The sequence below is a fragment of the Rhopalosiphum maidis genome, chromosome 3 (assembly GCF_003676215.2).
Source record: "Rhopalosiphum maidis isolate BTI-1 chromosome 3, ASM367621v3, whole genome shotgun sequence".
NCBI lineage: Eukaryota > Metazoa > Arthropoda > Insecta > Hemiptera > Aphididae > Rhopalosiphum > Rhopalosiphum maidis.
In genome coordinates this window covers 17044297-17056816 of record NC_040879.1, presented here as the reverse complement: position 1 = coordinate 17056816, position 12520 = coordinate 17044297, and the positions used below count along the sequence as shown (strand labels likewise).

The 12520-nt window shown below is 34.4% G+C and overlaps 1 protein-coding gene across 10 annotated transcripts in view; it reads right to left on the bottom strand.

Moving 5' to 3' along the window:
* LOC113555684 (plasma membrane calcium-transporting ATPase 3) overlaps positions 1 to 12520 on the bottom strand; it is a 63588-nt gene that overhangs the window by 49077 nt on the left and 1991 nt on the right. For 8 of the 10 annotated variants that reach the window (XM_026960183.1, XM_026960188.1, XM_026960189.1 and 5 more), the window contains exon 1: positions 2622 to 2758. The exons of 1 other annotated variant lie outside the window; for it this stretch is intronic. The gene's annotated coding sequence lies outside the window, so the exon portion shown is untranslated. Of the gene's footprint in view, positions 1 to 1468; positions 1853 to 2621; positions 2759 to 12520 lie in introns of those variants that run through there. One more of the 10 variants, XM_026960186.1, reaches the window with a different exon arrangement.

Here is a 12520-nt window from a genome sequence, read left to right as displayed (position 1 = left end):
AAACAGTCAACATTATTAATTTGTCTCTATTGTCTATTGGTAGTTTTTGCTCAATCCCGGATCTGTGGAGTAATCCATGCGATGATAATACTATTATTACATAAATACTCGAATAGTTATAGATAATAATGACATTATTTCTATATTATTATTTTATAAATCCACTTAACACCGCTAGTTTTATATGATGCAGTTGACAATCTCGAAACGCACTAAATCGGTTAGGTCTATCGTTGACTCATCCCGGATGATTCCGTCACGCTTGACTGTATATAATATACGAGTATTTGCTATTTGCCCGTCCGTAGGCGGTACACAAAACGGTCTTAAAAGCCCTGTAGACTGTACATGCCCAACGACAATAATACAACAATAATATTGTATTGTGTTGCTCCTGTCGGAGGCGAAAATGCTCGCACGTACTACCTTAACAATACACACGCACAATATATTGCATTAAGCGCAATGGGCAAACACGACGTGTATTACAATAATTATTATTGTTATTATTATGCCAATGTGGACAATATGTATTACAATATAGAGATAATTTACGCGAATGGTCTCTAGAGATGTCTACCTGTCTCATACCTATATCTACGAGTGCATAGTGCTCGATTAACGTGTAAAATGTCTTTACAGTTTACACAATAATGCGTACACCTCCTAATTATCATCGTGTAGACTGTTTTCTTTTGTTGTGTTAAAGTTTTTTAAAAATAATATAATTGTTTTTGAAAACATGTTCTTAAGCGTACATTTCGGTACTTGTTATACGAGTATATTATGACGCCAATAAATCTATAATAATAAAATTATTATTATTTTTTATGTATATGTATAATACGAAGATTATTAATTAGATAGGTACTGGCTTTGTATACGGTGTGTCGAGGGAAAAACAATCTTAATAAAACATCAAAGAGAACGTAAATAAAAAATTGTTACATTTAATTAAAAATAATCATGATATTATTATATATAAATAGGTAGTAAAAAAGTAAAAATAATGTTAAAAAAAAACCAAACCCTTTGCTCGGCCAAAGCGCTTTTTGAAAACAAAATAATATGTATTCGAACAAAGAGCAGACGTTATTTGATTTTATACAATGTTATCGTATTAATATTTTATTATACATGGTACAAAAAAAAAAAAAAAAAACGTTAAAAACGATACCAATAAAACTACGTTGACTAAATATATGTGGGTGTGTGTGTTTGTGAGTGTTAACTATATTATAATATAATATATTATATTATTTTTTATAATATAATATATTATATTATATAAAAAATCGTCGAATATTTAAGTGTGCCCGTATAGAAATGTCGTCAAGAGGAGCTGGCATATCTACGACGTGTCGTTGTATTATTGTGTTATGACGTTATGGTGTTAATAATAATAATAATATGTGCCCTATATAATATAATATTATAATAATAAATTTGTCTACAATCTATCATGTACCGTTGTTCGTGTTTTCCACTTCCCGGCAGCAAACGCCGACCAGCGTTACGTTATACTGCAATGCCGAACGGTCTATTGCTCTATAAGTGCAACGGTATCGGTTCGATACGACGTGCACTCGGCAGCGAAATACGCGCGCCGCAAATGGCGAGTCGGCGGAGGTGTGGTCGATGGCGCGGGTGGTGGAGCGGGCGGCACGGGGTCGCGGCGTTTTTACATAATAATTTCGTGTGCTCCGCGGTGGCGATACAGGTACGGTGGTACACTAATTAAAAATTATTACGGTGCACTGGACAGTGTTTTCAGAAAGCGCGCGACGACGGTACGCGGAAAATCGAGAAATACGTAGCGAATACCACGACAGCGATGCGACTGCGACGACTACGACGGGCGCACGTGCGACGTCCGCGTTGAAGCACTAGGGCACTGGGAAACTTTCAATTTCCAATAATCGCGTACCCGCGGCTTCAGTGGCCGGTCTCGCGCTATACCCCCCACTCCCACGCTCGCTCTCCCCGCTGCTGATATATTCGCTTCACATATAATATATAACATAATGATATGCACCTCTATATACGATATGATAGTATGCGACGGCAGACGACCACCGCTGCGGACGGCTTATCGCGGGCCGGACGATCGTCACGACTCCCGTCACGCATAACAATAACAATAATAATAACACTATCGTACGAACGTAAAATAATATTAGTGTTCGAAAATTATTTATAATTATAATTATTATAGTTTTTGGAATTATATATTACAGCCATATTATATGGTGTATAATTATACATATTATAATATAAATTTAATAGAGCAATAATTATTGCTCTACGACAAATATATATAATTTATTTTGGACAATAATTATTATTCCTATATCGTTTTTTATAAATAAAAAAAAAAAAAAAAACGGACCGAATAAATCGCAAATATATCGTAATAATTACATTCCTAACGTTTTGTACTCGACCTCGCGGTCTCCGGCGCGTTTACATAATGATATTATATCATGGCTTAGGAAAAAAATATATTTAAAAATATCATTTCGTTTTATTATTACGACTACAATGACGTAGTTTCTAGTATTTAATATTATGCAAAATAATACGAGAAAAAAAAAATCGCGTCTGCGAGCTGTTATACTTACGCGACTGCAGGCGGCGGTCTCGTGGCGGCCTGGAGGAGCACGACGGCGGCGGTGGCGCGAACGAAAAGGCACCGATCGGACGACTACGACAACGGCGGTTGCGGCCGCAGCGACGATCGTTATATTCGTCGTCGTCGTCGCCGCCGTAGTACGCTCGCAACGCGTACGCCTCCACCGCGCACCGCTTGCAGCGCTGCTGCCATACGCCGCGTACATTGTCGCGCCCCGTCATCGTCGGTCAACCACCGCCGCCACACCCGTCCGCCCGTCCGTCAGCTCACTCGCAGACCCACCGAAGTTTTGGCGGCGGGCGAGCGGGTTCGCGCTATAGCGGAAAAGCCGCTTCTCCGCGGGAACAACAATATTATGCAGTGCGCGACTGTATATATATATATACATATATACACGTATACATATACGCACAGGCCTGCGATCGCGCGCAACCCTCTCGTTAGTCAAAGTGGCGCTATGCATAATACAATACGGCGGCGGCGACGACGACTACGACGGCGAAGGCGGTGGCGAAACCGGTGGGGGGGGGGGTCGTAGAAAATATATTCAGGGGAGGTATGATGCGGCGGGGTGAGCGGGCGATTATCCACGCCAGTTTGGCCGGTCCGGCACTTGCTCAATGACGAACGGCCGACGCGCCCCATTGACCCGTTTGGCCCTTCACTGATTTAATTATTTATCCCTCTCCGCGCGCCCGAGCACGTATAGCAGCAATAATAATTATAATATATATATGTATATACGCGGTAGCTCTTGCTACACAGCTCGCTAACTAATTGATATTAACAGTATGATTGGATTTGAACCACCGCCGCAGACACCGCGAACCGCCTCGACGGCCGCCACTGCCGATGACTCGATTAGAATTTATCGTATGATATTATGATGATGATAATAATATTATACGCTTACACGAGCCACCGTCAAATAGACTGCACGACGTCGGTAATTTGTTTTCGGGTCATTCGGGATATTAATTGATGGGGGTCACAAAATAAGACGGACGACGACAACGACGACGACTATCACCACTACCACTAATTCGGCCGGTCAGCTCGGCCTCACACTCTTTTTTTATACCGACCGGAGACCGCCCGTTTTTTTATATATTATTATTATTATTATGTTATTGTAGTGCATAATACAATATTTACACGATTATTATAGATAAATTATAACACAAGTGAAACCATTATAATGTATTATGCGACGTGCAGTGCAAGACGGCCGTTTACTCGCGCCCCCGTTCGGTGGCTCACATCACGCCGTCGCAGTAAGTTAACAGTGACGTCCGTGACGATAATAATATTATTCTACGTGCGTATATACAATCATATGGGTGGGGGGAGGCGGACCGGACACGAACAAGACGACGACTATGATTTTTTTTTCTGTCCCCCAACGCTCACGTCATTACATTATTATTATAATAATATTGGTCTACCGCTTGCTCGCAACATTAGCGACGGTGGTGAATCAAATAATAATGATTGTATTGCGCTCGTGTGGGTTTACTTGTGCTTGTGTACAGTGTACATCGTAAAGTTTATGTATATAGTATATGAGAAGCTATTAGTGCACACACACAATGGAAAAATGAGTCATCTTCAACGGCTCCCACACGACCCCCCCTCACTACTGCGAAGCCGTCGCAATCGTTTCCGTTCTCCAATGTTTCCCCCCTTCCCCTTTTCATCCGCCAACAAATATCGTCAGATTGTCGTTCTCATAACATGATGTAACAGCGGCACCAACCAGCGATGGATCTAAGACTTCTTTTTTGATTGAGGGGGACCCAAAACAATATACTTTTTTCAAAACCACATATCAAATACTAATTTATAAAAAAAAAAAAAACATTTTGGTAATGAAACTATACAAGTAATAGTTATATTTCATTATTATAAAATATCCTCTTACGATATTTTAGTAGTTTGGAGTAAATAGGTTTATTTTGAATAGTGCGTAGAATTTTGATTGTCCAAAAAAATAGTTTGAACATACATTATATTCATCCTAAACTATGAAATGCATTGTAATTTTAAAAACACACTTTTGAGGTTAAAAAGGTTTAATTTGATTAGTGAAGCTCGTCATTTCAAATTTCAATATTTGTGGTACTCTTATATAAATATATAACATATCATAATATGCTCTATAAACCTCTCGATTAAAAATATTGGTAAATTTTGTTATTCTCTTTGATTTTTAAGAGCAATCAATACAATTTCTATTATTGCAATACATGTGGGTAGTAAAATCTTAAATGTTGGTACTTATAAGTTATTATAACAACTATTAAAAAATGGTCTAGTTTATTAACAATATTAACCTAACCTACTCCTCTCCCTTAAATCTGCTACCGCAGCTGCGATCATAATGCAATTGATAATTGTTTTGGCGTAGATTATGATTATGCAATTTAAATTGTTATAGATCGAGTAATAATATGCATATTAAAATACATGCAGGGCCGCGTACGTCATCGCTCATTCGCTACGGTAGTCAACCGCGGCTGACATCGCGGTCGCACCGTCGTCATGTATATTATTAATTATAATGTTTAAGTATCGTATTAATATGATGGCGAGGCGAGCGAAAAGCGCACGGCTAGTAGACTACGATCACGTTGCTGCCACCCCTGCCTGGAGGTGACGACGAAGAGTGGATGCGGGCGTGGTTCGTCTTTCGATCAACAAATTTCGCATAACATATCACTATATATTGTATAGTAGAAAGGACAGAAAGGTTGTATTTCGTTTTTGAAATCAATTTTTACGGATACGAGTAGGGTAGTGACAGATGCTCGTGTATATAACACAAAATATTCAATATATCGTGAAATACAACGTACATAACCTACACAAACGAACAATTTATTTACTTGGACAATTAATATACATTATACAGTCGGTGGATTCACGCGAATATCGTATTCATACACATACTTATACGACGAACTGCGACTGAACGTTATTTTTTAATTTAAATAAAACATGAAGTAGGTATGCAAATCGTGTGCTGAAAATACAGATTTGGAATATTATCATTGTCAACTGTTTTCGGTAATTCGAACTTTTTTATATTCGTATCAGAGTTCTAAGTGATGTAAAAATATAAGTCCATCATTGGATTGTTCAGGCTGAGTGGGCGATCACAGCCAATGGATAATTTCGTACGAATTGTTATTATAAAAATGTATTATACGTATATATATTATATTAAAATGTATATTTGGCTGTCGGATTTGGACAAAATTTAAATAATCAATACCTAACGCTGTGGTTTCGAGTTGAATTCGTGATACTCAGTACAGCAGTATAATAATAGAATTAATTATACAAAGCGAATATAAATTAAATGTATATTTCGTTTGTCGATGGCAACAGCAATGTTTTTAAGCAACCAGTAAAATATATTTATACAATTCTATAGTATAAAACCCACTTATACGATGACTAAACGTCCAAAATGAATCAATCACAAATTAATATATAGTAATATTATTTATTATGTATGATGATATGACGATCAATCGTTGCCCAGTTAATAATCACCATATACATATACGCGTATAAATTTATACATAATATATTTTGTTTGTTAAGGTTGTTAAGCGACTATTTACATAGTACGTAATGTCCGCTGGCCACAAACATGTAATACGCATTGTTACACGACTGCTGCAACAGTACATAATATAACGATATATTATATATTATAGCTAAAAGATATAAATAATGTCGTATTTTTTTGCATTAAATTGTTTATGACTTTTCGTCTGATGTTCTATATACGCGTAGAATACTATAATATTATACTTATTATATATACTATCCCCGGGTATAAAAAGTGGGTGTTGGGCGGGAATGGCGTCGCTGGCGGTATGTGGTGGGGTGGAGGAGCTAGTTGCAGGATTCGCTATCCCGGCCAATTTTTCTAGAAGTCTGAAACCGCTCAATCCGTCGCATACAGCTGCTGCCGTATCTCCGCGCCATCCGTGGGGACCACAACAGGAACTGTACAGAGCACTGCTACGCGGGAGGAACGACTCGCGGCAGTGGCACAACAACGATTCGCAATAGGGTGGTCGTGCATCAATATGAGGGGGTTAGTTGTACGACGTATTATAATATTATATACTTTAATACTTATATATAAAATAAATATGTACAACTCACACGTCATATGGAGTGGTTTCATGTATTGTTTGCAGTTTATTACTCGCACACAGTTACACCTATATACCTATAAAGATATTAATATATTATAACTATAAATACCGTATATAATATATGTGTAATTTAATATATCTTGTTTAATCATCATTGTAACAATGTAAAATATACCACAGTATAAAAACTTTTGAAAATATTGTTTTTAATAAACATTAGGTATTAGGAAATTAATTTAAAACCTTAAAAATATCAAGTATATACGCAGTGTTAAAAAATATAAACACACACACACGTGATTTGGCTATGCGTATTATATTATTGTACTTTATATTTAATCCATAATCCCGTTACACGACGATTTGCTATTAAAAGACACATAATATTTGAATACTTTGATACGTGAATATTTTTTTTGATTGCAGCCTGTATAATATTATAATATAAATATATAATACTATTAATTGAATTGTGTTTGTGTATATTATAGAATAATATGTATAATGCGGTATATTGTTATAATTGTGTACTTACCCACAATCCAGTAAAAATATAATTATTGGTTATTGGCTATTGTTATATAACGTTTTATAGTTAAACAATTCCTACTTCTTTATCCCAATACATTTAACTTTGTATTATAAATTATAAGTTAAAATTTAAAAAATGTTTTGATAAAATATTAAGTTGCGTGAAAAAATGTATTGTTAGAAACACTAAACACAAAAATTGTCAGAGATAATAGTCATCAATCGTAAAAATTTGGATGACATTGAAACATATTTATACGTAAAAATATTATACGGCTATACAATAAAGTTTTTATAAGTTTACCATCATAATAAAACCATTTTCACCTGGTAGTTCTCCACTTGTTAAAAACACAAACGATTTTTCGTAGAATTCATAAATGTTATAATACAGATACAGCCACTTGATAGTCTGCTTTGACTGCTTAAAAAAAAAATGCCCGTCGACTATTGTTTTAAAAATTGGCGTCGTTGATAAATCAAAAGAGACAAGTAGAAAAATCAAGTTAATTTTACATGGCAGACTATACCGAAAAGTACATTTTAAATCGGTGGAAATCGTGCTACTTCGTTATTACTATTATATTGTCGGTAGAAACTAGTTTAATGTGAATTTGCACGCACCCGACGCGTTATTTTCGAATATTAAAGGTATATACTAGAGTAAATTAAGTTTTTGTACAGACGTAATGTGTTAAAAGCCACAAAACAGAACTTTCCATTATTATTATTGCCATTTTAGAACTGTCGATACTCGATAGACGTCGTTCCAGGTTATGTCAAGCGACACACACAACATACATAATATTAAAGATTATAGAGTCGAGATTAAAAAAAAAACCAGAAGCCTAACTGTTTACATATTAATAACCTTCTATAGAGGGATGTGTTTGTGTGTTTAGTGTGATATGGGACACATAATGTATCATAGTATAATGTGTATTATAATATTATTTATATTACATCGTCTGTTCAGCGATTGTATTTGACAACTGTATATATATAGTATTCACGGCTGTATTATGCATTGTATCTGTTCTGTGTTATACTGCTGCGCACACCAAGCGTACAAACACAGTTAAGCAAATTTTATCATTTTATGTATAAACAGGCTTTTTTCACTTTCTTTGTCCACAGCAATTTTAACATTATATATTATTATACTAAATACTAAAGTATTAAAGACGAACGTTTAAAATGAAACTTTAAGACTTTCTATATCATAGACTTATTGTTATCTGATTTAACATTTTTTTAAATTGCTCTCATCACACTTAGGAAAACAAAAATTGACTTACGTTAAGTATAAACTTGGTATACCTACTTTTAAAACAAATTTAATCGATATCCTTTTTTTTTTCAAACGAGAACTAACATTATTTACTACATAAATTGTTAAATGTCAATGTATTTAAAAAAATTCAATCAGTTTAGTTTCTGAATTATATAACTATGTACTTATGCCTTATAGTAATACATAGTAAATATTGCCTTAAAGATATCGACCTATGATGATTTTAAAATAATTATAGTAATTATAGGAACTAGCATTTTTATTTTACATAATAAGTAAACACTATCTGAGTATAAAAAGTACTTATACTAGATAATATATATTATATATATTTTATTAAATACGAGTATAAAATAAGATAAAATAAGATCAATTATTCTTAGATTTACAAGCAAATATAAAGTTAATTAATTTTGAAATTATATAATTTCAAATTATCATAAAAAATCATTGGCTTAATTCTAATAAGTTGGATTAAACTAACTTATGAAGGACCACGTGTATTCAAATTATATGCATTTTTAATTACAGAATATTTTGCAAATTTTAATGGTTTCAATGAATTTAGTATAAATTTGAACTTTAAACGCTTACAAAAAAATTATAATTTTTGTTTTCAATTTTCTTTTTATTGCTGTATGGGCATTTTATTGATAGTCATACTTTTGACTTAAAAACAACAATTTTATTTTAAATTGAAAAAAACTAAAAGAAGTTAGAAACTTAAAAATGTTGATTACAAAATAGAAAATATAATTATTACGTTTAAAAAATGTCTTCTATAATTATTTGAAAAAATTCAAGTCACGGTTATTATTTTTTAAATTACAACAATTAACCGATTATCGTGAAGAATATGTAATGATAATTTTTTTTTTTTGACTACCCTCCCCGGCGCCCCTTAAGTATCTATTAAATCCAATTGCTACCAGAAACCGTCCTTAAAGTGGAAGGTTAAAGTAGTTTTACTGTTCCTAAAGGTGACGTCAGAAATAAAAATTAAAACACATTATTATAAAACCAATAAATTTATTGCTCCGTTCTGAATCTGAAGTTGACATAATAAGACCCTTTTTAAATAGTCTAACTCTTTAAGTAATTAATAAATTAAAAAAGCTTATAAACTGTTTTAGTTTAAGTAATTGTATTATTTAAGGATAAAAAGAGGTGAGCGTGATAGTGCTTATAGTGAATCCCTCTATATGTATTCACATAGATACTTATATTATATCTGGACATTTAATTTTTTTATGTAAAATTGGAATACCCTAGTGTCTGTTTCCCTCCCAAAATATCTATCTCTCCTATAGAGTTACAATACGAATAATAAGTATAAATAACTAGTAGTTGGCGGTAGATGTAGCTGATGATCTACAAGAAAGATCACGGAAAATAAACGTGGTGGCATACTATACATGGTGTATCTATATAATTTATAATATAAAAATTAAATACTGTTCATTGGTAAGCGCTTAAAAACTGACGAAACGATTGAGCTCAATCGATTTATAAAATATACATAATACGAGTAGTCTGAATAAAGTTTTTACGAAAATAAAAATAAAAAAAGTTATCTAGAAAATTGAAAATTTTGAGAAAAACTGAAAGTGGTTTTTTTATAACATTTTTGTATGAATTTGAGACCATATGTGTTTATTTTCTGAAATTTGACATACACGTAGAGGACTGATGACAACAATACTCTAAACTATTTTCAAAACAACGTTTCGGGTCATCTAGTTGAAGTCTTGAAGGGTTAGCGTGCTGAGTATAAGATTTCGTGACGACAAGGTATCGAACACAGCAAATGGGTGTGTAAAATACTAAAATTGCTTATCTAATAATAGTAATAACTATCTGCTTAGCTTTATGTTTATATATTTTGTTTGTATAGCCCTAAGGATAGGTGGGTCTTTATATAGACACTATATAGACTATAATTATATGTGTTTAATGTTAAAGGCGTTAAAGGCACGTCCAAGTTGTTGCTCAAACAGTTACTACCAGGGTTGCGGTTCGTGGGACGTACAAACGACTGTCTGCGATATCGAAAAATAAAACGTAGCAGTCGTAATGGTTATGGGTTGAGTGAAATAGATAACTAGACGAAAACAAAACTGAATGCACTAATGGTATAGAAGCAGAATACTCTGAAGCACATTAGTGTTTAATCGATAACAGTGGTAAACTAACAATAATAAATACGCATAATAAACGTAACGCATGAAAATCAAAAGTTCAAAAATAGTCCACTCCTTTCGTCCACGGGCATTTCGTTGTGTATTTCGGTGCCAGCCAAACGCGTATAATATACGCTTCACGGTGATATATGTCGTATTTTTACCGATCCAACAACAACACACACACACACACACACACAAACATGTACCTCCCGTCGAAATGTATACACCTCACCGTCATCATCGTATGCATTATATATATTATAATATGGGCTATATGGTTCGATAATAATAACAATAATAATAATATAGACGACAGTAAATCACGATACAACCAGCAACGCCGTCACCCAATAATAATTGAGTGTAATGGTGGTGTGCTTGGGCTGGGAACTAATATCGAGGTACGCGCTTAGCCGTTTGTAGTGGTAACTCGCATATCTTGTACATGACTGTGCCATTTTTTTCCCAAACTTTTAAAGTCATAAGTAAATGTGCCGGCGATACATTCTAGTATATATATTACATATTATTTCATTTTCATACATCACGTTTCCGGTCGATTGAAACGAACAAGTCGTGTGATAATAATATTATGCATAATTATTGAGAAATAAAGCCACGTTACTATAGCTATAAAGTTATGAATTATATCCTTTGTAAATACTATGGTAGCGATGGTTAGAGTTGTTGATTTTCCATTTTTTTTTCTCGTATACTCGTACGCAATAGTTTATATTCTACGATAACGCTTTTGGGAAACCGACAGTTTCGATTAATTCAATTCAGCAACGAGTATTATAATCGAATATAATAATTTAAATTGAAAAAAAATACCATTAAAAATATTTGAATTAATATGTACCCTCACATTTTTCTTTTGTGTGGCTTCACTTTATAAAGTTTTTGTATACAACATAGAACAATTGGTATGTATAAGTTAGGTATTATATTAGATATACTAACAGTTTCCTTCGATTATTATCGGTTTCGACGGTTTCGTTAGCACCACTGACGATTTTGATTTTTAATTTTAAAATTAAATTTGGTAAAAGCTGAACAGATCGCTAACAACATTAACGTTTACATTTTAGTATTCAATGCGTTTCAATTTTGAAATAATTGACGTGTATCAAAGTCGCGACAAGTGATTGGATATATAACAATAATAAAAAAAAAAAAAAAAAATAAAACGTTTTCAAACGTCTCGCCCAGTCGCCCAGCCCTAGCTGGCGTGGCGCCGTGACGGTGCTCACGTTTATATATATATATGTATTATTATATAATATTGTAAATCGTAAGCGCGTCTGCTCGGGAAAATCAAGTGTCGGCGGCGGCGGTAGTCGTCGTTTGTGTAGATATATAGCGTGTTTGAAATTCGTAAAAATAATAATGATAAAAAAACCGTATACGAATCTGAAAATCGGCGGTGACGACTCCGCCGGCGTACGATAGTGCACGCAAGTCGCCGCCACCGAATGATAAAAATAACAATTGCCACAGAGTTATTTTCGTAACCGCGACGATCCCTCTGCCGTGCACCGCCGCTGCCGATCGTCCGTTTTGAAACATACCCATTGGAAGCGGTGTCGGCGGCCGACGAGCATATTTTGCGAAAGAAACGAAAAACCTCCCTTTACCCGCGAGTTTCCACGATTTCGACGCGTGTCCCGAGGTCGTTACACGCGTGTAGCGGTCACGATACGGC